This window comes from Peromyscus leucopus, chromosome 4, assembly GCF_004664715.2.
Source record: "Peromyscus leucopus breed LL Stock chromosome 4, UCI_PerLeu_2.1, whole genome shotgun sequence".
Taxonomy (NCBI): domain Eukaryota; kingdom Metazoa; phylum Chordata; class Mammalia; order Rodentia; family Cricetidae; genus Peromyscus; species Peromyscus leucopus.
In genome coordinates, this window is record NC_051066.1 from 76,707,308 (window position 1) to 76,716,166 (window position 8,859).

An 8,859-nucleotide genomic window follows, 5' to 3' on the forward strand; every position below is an offset into this window, starting at 1 on the left:
AGATTAGGAAATAAATGCAAAACTCTTTAAAGCAATATCCAACCAGGGCAAAGTCAGTACACAGACTTAGCATTACCTTGCATGACCTCTCAAAGTGATGTTCTCAGTTTATTGGCAGCATGAGGAGTTCCTGGTGGAGAACAGATTCTTAAACCAAACTTCCAGGGTTTGAGTTATGCAAGAATGAGAAACACTACCGTTTAAGTGTTTGGTGTTATCTCACTATTAACACTGTGAGGTAATAGAGTGATTTCTATATGTATACGGTGCATAGAATAAGAGCTTAATAGTAACAACTGCTATTTAGAAACGGTTACTTCAATAAACCCTGAAGATTCTGGTCGCTCAAAGATTTCAGAGGCATCAGCTGTTTACTCCTTTGTTTGTTTGTTTGTTTGTTTGTTTACTCCCTTTTATACTGTTGGTAGGGGGCCTCAAGACTCTTCCAAGCTTCCATTCTTCCTAGACACTGTAACCTCCTGTTTACCACGTGAGACTTGGGAGTCTCTCTCCCACCCCCTTTTTGGGGCATATATTTCAATTTGGAGAGAATGTTGCCATTGGGTAGAACATGCCATATAACGAGGCAAAACACCCTTGCACATAAAATGAAATGAATAAATCTTTAAAAATGTTTTTTAAAAGGCATAGCTGCCTCTTATAATCAGCAGAGGATTGGATTCAGGACCTCTGGAGACACCAAGAATCTGAGAATGCACAAGGCCCTTATTTTAAATGTGATATAGCCTTTTTTGAAAAACTATGCATACCTTCCCACCTACTTTAAGTCATCACTGGATTGCTCCAACTATCTAGTACGACACAAAGGTTCTGTAACTATTTATTGCTCTGTGCATGGGCAAGAAAAACAAAAGCAAGGGAAACCGTCTGTGCCTGCTCAGGACAGATGAAATTTAAATGATAATTTTTAACCCAACATTGGTTACATTCTCAGATGTGAAACCCATGGATACAGCAGACCCGGCTCTGCTTTCCTGCTGGGAGGCTGTCAAACTTGCCTACAGTTGCGTTTCTCTGTGTGTAAGCCAGAGGTGTCTCTCCAGTAAATAGGATGTGTCCAACCCAGAGTCCCATCCTTGGACTAAGCACTCAACTATTGCCCGTGTTGGCCCCACCCTAGGCTCTTAGCCTCTCTCCAGGTTCCTTCTTCCAGGGTGGTTCCTACCTTGCACAGGAGAGGCGAGGTATCCTGTCCTGCCAGTCTCCTGAGATGGTGACCTTTTTGGCAGTCCAGATCTCGCTGGTCCTCACTCACCACTCACTGACCCTGAAGACTGATGGAAAGGGAAACAGAATATGAAAAAGGGCCCTCTCCTGGCAGGAAATCATTGTTTCGCCAATCTCAGAACCGATAAACAAGTGCGACATTGGAGAAAGGAGGATACAGTGCTATTCGGGGCTATTGTCACAGCCTTGAATGTGTACGAGAGAAACAAAGGGGGCCTGTGTGCAAATCCAGGGACAATGCTGCTGTGTCCCCAGCTGCTTCTATGTCACTCCTGGGGACAGTGGATGAAAAATGAGGCCATGGTGTGCTCTGAACTCAACTAATCTTAGCAACTGGGCCATTTAGGATATGGACAAGACACAGACACCTTCAGTCTGTTGTTTCTATAATGGGAACCAGGGGACACTGCCCCAAGAGTGATCTATTGCTTTCCGGCACTTTCAATACATGCTAAAACCCCAGCGTCTCTCTCCTCTTCCCTCTCCAGCTTTCGAAGGCCCAAGATGTTAGAGTCAAAAAAAAAAAAAAAAAAAGTTGTAGTAATCGTTTTATGATCTCCAATGCTTAAGTTTTCACAAACACAAACAAGCTCTAGCCAATATTCTGACTTACAGCATTCTGTGGCTAACTTCCACACTTCGGCACCCCCAAATCTTTTGAAACTAGTCAGTGGGAGTTTTTAACCTAAGTAATTGTGGTGGTTAGTTTTCAGATGTCAACATGCTGCAGCCAATAAACCATCTGAGAAGGGAGTCTCAATGGAGGAATTCCCTCACTTGGGTTAGCCTGGGTTAGCCTGTGTGCAGATTTCTGGGAGGTTGTCTTGGTTGTTAGTGGAGATGGAAGACGTACTCTGAATGTGGGAAGCACCATTTCATGGGCTGGCCACTGAAATGCATGAGGAAGATGAAGGGTAGCTGGGTGTGAGCGGCAAGCAAACAGCATAGGTGCGTTTGTTTTTCTCTCGGCTCCTGGTGCGTGCGGTGTGACCATGATCTCGAGCTCCTGCTTCAACGATGGGCGGATACTTGGAACTATAAGTCAAACCCTTTCTTCCTGTCTGTTGCTTTCTGTCAGCATAATTGTAGCAGCAACAGAGATGAAACCAGAAGAGATGTGTTCTACTGCATTTACATCGTAATTGCATGTCCTAAGAAATAAATGAAACCCACGATAGTCTGATAACTTACAGTGAATCTATCATTTAAAGAGCTCTGTCAAGATGCACTTTCCACAGGAAATAAATAAATAAAACAGAGAAGTGAATCTATTCACAGTAAACATTCAGTTTGGTAGACTTCAGTGCGGGACAGTCTATAACAAGCTTGTCTGCCCTTATTCCCACACAGCTGCTCAGCTTCCAAGTTTAGAATTTTTGGAAGCATTTTAATTGACATTTTATCGTGTTGATATCTGGCACACTCCACATCATCTCCAGCCAAGCACTGAGCACTTACAATTTGCTCACTAATGGTTAGAAGTTTGGTTAGTGGCATCTGGAAGACTGGTGGTGGCGGTGGCGGCGACAGCTATGACCCTTACAGCAGCTGCTGAGGCTGCCCACACACTGCCGTGGCAGGCCTCAGATGCTCCACACCCTTTGTACATTCATCTTTCCCTGGTAACTCTTCACCTAGTTGTGTTTATTCAAGTTAAAAATACCATCTTTAAAGTCAGGTAATAGGGAAAGCCTAGCTCCCTCCTGCACAGGTTTCTGTTTCTTTCTTAGTTCTGGAAGTCAGTTCTTGACATTGGAGTCACACCCCATCTTGCAGTTGAAGTAGATGTAGTATCCAGCAAAGAGAGCTCCACACATGCCAGTGGAGGTGGCTGTTTTGGCCTCCATCTTTGCTCCACTGGGATGTGAGCCTTCCCGAGTAGCTGGCAAGCAGTGGTTAGTGCCTTGGGCTGGAGGCTCACAGCCTGCAGCCACTTTGAATCAGGATATGGGAAGGCTGCCCTTAAAAATCTTACACAAGAGAGGTGGGGGAGAAGCTGGTGGCAGGAAAGCCAGATGGGGGCTCTGCCTCTTTGCAGAGGCTTCCAGTGGGGATGATGCTGCCTCTCCTGAGGACCACCTCCAGTACACACCCTTGCCTTCTGCGTCCAGAGAGCTCACCAGTCACCGAGTCTTGTCCCAGCAGACGCAGGTAGGCCTGTGGCAGCGACCCGCGGAGGTGGATGGGTCCGGCGGCAGTGGCTGACAGGGACATTTAGGCCCAGCGGCAGCTGGCGGAGGCATTCAGGCCCAGCGGCGGTCCACAGAGGTGGACAGGCCACGCGGCGAAGACAGGCAGACGCAGGTGGGTCCGCGGCGGCCACCCGCAGAGGTGGAAGGGCCCGGTGGCAGCAGCCGACAGGGACATACAGACCCAGCGGCAACCGGCAGAGACATACAGGCCCCGTGGCAGTTCGCAGAGGTGGATGGGCCCGGCAGCAGTGACGGGCAGGGGTAGGTAGGCCCACGGCGGCAGCCGGCAGAGACATACAGGCCCGTTGGCCGCCCGCATTGGCAGACAGACCCAGCGGCAGCTGACAGGGACATACAGACCCAGCAGTGGAGACAAGTGGACACAGGTGGGCCTGTGGCGGTGGGCCACAGGGGTGGACAGGCCCGGGGACGGAGAGGGGCGGACACAACTTGGAACGGGGACGCCCCTAGCCCCAACACCTGGGGAAGAGGCTATCTCCGTGGGTCGGAACCAGGGCGAGTCTGGACACTCCGTCTGGGGACAACCCAGGGCCCAACTGCTGATCCTGTGAAACCCAACAACTTGGAGGTGTTGGTGAGACTACCCTGCTCAGCTGAAACCCATCTGGGAGAGGATTCAGATGCCTACAGTTTGAAGTCTGAAGAAACAAGATCAGCTGAGGAGTTGACAAATGAACAAAACGTGACCTGGGAACAAAGAAAAAGGCGCTACCCAGTCACCAAACCAGATCACGAGAATCATAAGTATATAATTCACCAACCCGACTGAAATCAGCTGTCCCTGAAGACACAGTCCAATAGCACCAATTTAACCAAGAACCCCTACTAAACCAAGACTAAAAAATTAGAACAAGAGAGGCACTCTCAGACACAGACACCACCTGCACCGCACAGAGGAAAAGATGAGTAGACGCCAGTGCAAAAATACAGGCAACAACATAAAGACCTATATGGCAACATCAGAACCTAGTGATTCTACACCTGCAAGACCTAAACATACCATGACAGAAGAAACAGAAGAGATCAACCCTAAAAATGACTTTAAGAAGATGATAGAGGCCCTTAAAGAAGAAATAAAACATTCCCTCAATGAGGAAATAAAAACTTTCCTTAAAGAGGAAATGAAAAACTACCTTAAAGAGGAAATAAAAACTTTCCTTAAAGAGGAAAAGAAAAACTCTCTTAAAGAGGAAATAAAAACTTCCCTTAAAGAGGAAATGAAAAACTCCATTAAAGAGGAAATTAAAAACCCCCTTAAAGAAATGGAAGAAAAAACGAACAAAAAATGGGAAGAAATCAAATCAAGCCAAGAAAAAGCAATTAAACAGATGAAAGAAACATTCCAAGATCTGAAAAATGAATTTGAGACAATAAAGAAAACACATGCTGAGGGAATGCTGGAAATAGAAATCCTGACAAAACAAACAGGAACTACAGAAACGAGCATAACCAACCGATTGCAAGAGATGGAACAGAGAATCTCTGACACTGAAGACATGATAGAGAAAATAGATTTGTCAGTCAAAGAAAACACTAAAGACAAAAAAGTCATAGCACAAAACATCCAGGAAATTTGGGACACCATGAAAAGACCAAACCTAAGAATAATAGGGATAGAAGAAGGAGAAGAATACCAACTCAAAGGCACAGAAAATATATTCAACAAAATCATAGAAGAAAACTTTCCTAACCTAAAGAAAGAAATACCTATGAAGATACAAGAAGCTTACAGAACACCGAATAGGCTGGATCCAAAAAAAAAGTCCCCTCACCACATAATAATCAAAACACTAAACACACAGAACAAAGAAAAAATATTAAGAGCCGCAAAGGAAAAAGACCAAGTAACATATAAAGGTAAACCCATCAGAATAACACCAGACTACTCAATAGAGACTATGAAAGCTAGAAGATCATGGACAAATCTCATGCAGACACTAAGAGACCACGGATGCCAACCCAGACTATTATACCCAGCAAAACTCTTAATCACCATAGGCGGAGTAAACAAAATATTCCAGGATAAAACCAGATTTAATCAATACCTGTCTACAAACCCAGCCCTACAGAAAGCACTAGAGGGAAAATTCAACCCAAAGAAGCTAAACACATCCATGAAAAATCAAGCAATAGATAATCCCACACCAACATACACCACAGAAGAAACAAGCTGGTGTAGCTATCCTAATATCTAGAGAAAAAGGATGTTTCAAAAGAGAAGAAGTCTTGTGGCAATGCCTCAGTGGTCCAGGTAACTACCAGAACTCGGAAAAGTTGGTTGAACTTGGGATTGACTGGGAGGCCAAAGATTTAAAAAGCAGAAGATTCTCTCAAGACACAAGTTGTGTGATAATAGTGTGTTTTGTGTGTGTGAATGAGAATTTGTAAATGTTGAATTCTAGGCTTCGACAATCATTGTCAGTGCAGATTAAGCTGCAAGTATTTATGCTTTAAAACTTAAATTATAAAGCTAGTTACGTCTTTCTAACAACTAGTTTTAATGTTTATGAGCATATTTTACCTACGTTACCTTTTCAGGATGTTGAGAAAGATGCATCATAAGCAAAGGCTGGAGGCTGGAGGCTAGATGGTTTTGAGGAAGAGGTCTTGGTGGACTCTTTCATAGAGCAAAGGGAAGCAATGCCTTCTGGGAAATGAGCTAAGTTTTAATCTAGTCTTTAGGATTAGAAGTCAAAAACAAAAATATTAAGGAAAGGAAAACCTAATTGATCTTTGAAGTATTGTTATATGGAATTGAGTGGGACTTTTGAGGCCTTTCTTCCAGAAAACAAGGACTTGGTTGTCAGGCCTATATTAGGCCTAAACCTTGGTGCCATGTAGTTGTACTTAAATCATTTCAATGGCAAGTGTCTTAGTGATTGGAACTTCTAGTGCAGTTTGGAGTTCTTCCATTTGAAAAATGTGATATTTGCATGGGATTGTTTGAATCTTGTTTTCTAGTCCCTCCCCATCACCACCCTCATAGTCTGAAGGTAGATTTTTCTCTTGATAAAGGAACAAAAAAGGTGAACATCTTGTTTGTAAATAGGTATCTAGTAGCTAGTGGTAAACTTGAAATGGTAGAATTCTTTAAAGCCTAATTCTAGATAGCCTTAAGAAAATATATCTTAATTACTTTTGAACCTGTATTCACCTTGCTTTTTTCAAATATCTTAAGTTATATTTTCTTTTTCAGAGCTGCTTCTTATTTGGGGCTACTTTTTTTTTATTGAGGTGTAATTCATAAAAGGGTATATTGTTTTGATGAGACTTTTACAACTGTGGCTGGATGTCTTTCTTTAGTCTTCCAAGAAGGGCCATTTTACTTTTTTAGAGTTACTTTTTAAAGTCATGAGGTCAACAACTTGGACTACTATGCATGTAAGTGCTAATGCAAATTAAAGCCCAAGTTGACCTCCAGCAGCAGTTCATTCTATGTTGACAGTGAGAGAACACTTTGCCTGTTAGGATACTGTTACTCGTGGACTGAAATGCTGAAGAAACCCCTCCCCCTATTTTGTTTTTTGCAAAAATCAAGGTATATTCTAGGGTTTCCTGGTTGACCTCAACAGATAAACTGAGATGATAGTCTTAGTTCAGAAATGATCTGAATGTAGATTTACAGTCTACGTGTACAGCTGGCTAAGTGAGATCGCTTTCACAGTTCTGCATGTATCCCATCGGCTCCCCATTAGTCACTGAACTCTTAAAACTGGTATTGTAACATTATTACAATGTTTTGCACCAATTTTATAAACTTTACAGTACAATATGTGTTCCTTTTCTGAGGCAAACCAAAGGTATATTCTCAAGGTTCTGCTGCTATCAGCAGCGTTGATGGAGGATTTTTTTTATACATTTGTAATAGATAGAAATAAACCAGAAAAAAAGAAGAAAAAAAAAGTTGTGGAGGAAAAGGTGAACACTGCAAGAATACTCAAAAGGGCTGAGAGTTGCAAATGCCAAGATTGGCTTTGCATAGTAAATGGAATAGAACAGCTCTGAACTATAGCTTTCTTTTCCTGGTTTGGTCTGACAGAATGACTGAATGCTTTTGTACAAAAATCAGAGCCTTAAAAACAAGGATTTGGTGAGATTGTAAAATGGTGTGCCACTTTGGCAAAACAGTCTGGTGGTTGGTCAAAATGCAAAAACATTGTTACTCTGTTACTCAACAATTCTACCCTTATGAATATAACCTCAAACTACTGAAAATGTGCACCTATGAAACATGTACACGAAGGTTTACAGCAGTGTGTTGCTAATAGTAAAAAAGTTAAAACAACTCAAATAGCTATCAAATACTGGAGAGAAATAAAATGTGGCTTATTCATACAATAGAATATTATTAAGACATAAAAATGAATGAGAAACTGACAGATTAAATGACTTTGGTGAACCTTCATAATTTCATTTGTAGATCTTTCCATTTCTAATTTATAAATACATTTGGGGTTATAAATTATAAATGTACTGCCTCCTGTCAACATTGTATACTTCTATTTGATGATTTCTGTGTCAAACATTATATGGAAATGTTTCCAAGTATTTTCTGTATTAACTGTGAATGAATAGAACAAAATAAATTGCCTGAAAAAAAAAAAAAGGAAAAAAAAATCTTACACAATATTTCAAGGCCAGAAACCACGGAATGGCTCAGCTGAGTGGTTCTGCCTCCCAGCCAGCAGGACACAGATGACAACCTCAGGAGGTCCAGGCAGGCACAGGAAACCAGAACAGCCTCTAACAGAAACCTGGGGACATCTTGTTTGTGCCAAAGAACTACAGCAACCCACTGCTGTGCCCGTGGGAAGAATATTCTAGTTTCAGTCCCAGAGGGTGAATTTGGGACCACAGTCCCATGCTTCTTCATCTGTGACTCAGGAGGAGGTTTCTGTGGGTCCCGGCAAGGCTGGCATTTGTTCACCTGCGGTAGCAGCTAGAGGTGGAACTCAGTTATTCCTAGTTTGAATTGGTCCCTGTCATGTCACTATGACACAATACTGGGCAGGAGCAACTCAGAGGAGGAAGGCTCATTTTGGCTCGAGGTTTGCGAAGTTGTATCCAACATGGCAGAACATGGTGGCAGTAATATATAAGCAAGGCTCTACCCAGGGTAGCAGACAAAGACACCAAGCACACGGGCCAGGACCAGAAGTAGTATAGCTCTCAAAGGCCTGCCAATAGGGGACATTTGCTAGCCAGGTCCCAGTTCCTGAAGGTTCCACAACATTCAAAACAGCCCCCCAAGCTGGGGACCAAGTGGTCATGGCGTGAGCCTGTCAGGTAGATTTCAACCCATAACAAGGTTGCAGTTAGCTGTTGGCCTGGCTACTGCTGCTTTCAGACTCTCTAGAGGCCCGAGGTTCTGCCTCCAAGGAAGGAGGCATTTGCAGGC

General features: G+C 43.1%; 1 pseudogene; it reads right to left on the bottom strand.

Moving 5' to 3' along the window:
- Window positions 1–2,520: 2,520 nt before the first annotated feature.
- LOC114710750 lies at window positions 2,521–3,462 on the bottom strand (annotated as a pseudogene).
- Window positions 3,463–8,859: the final 5,397 nt, after the last annotated feature.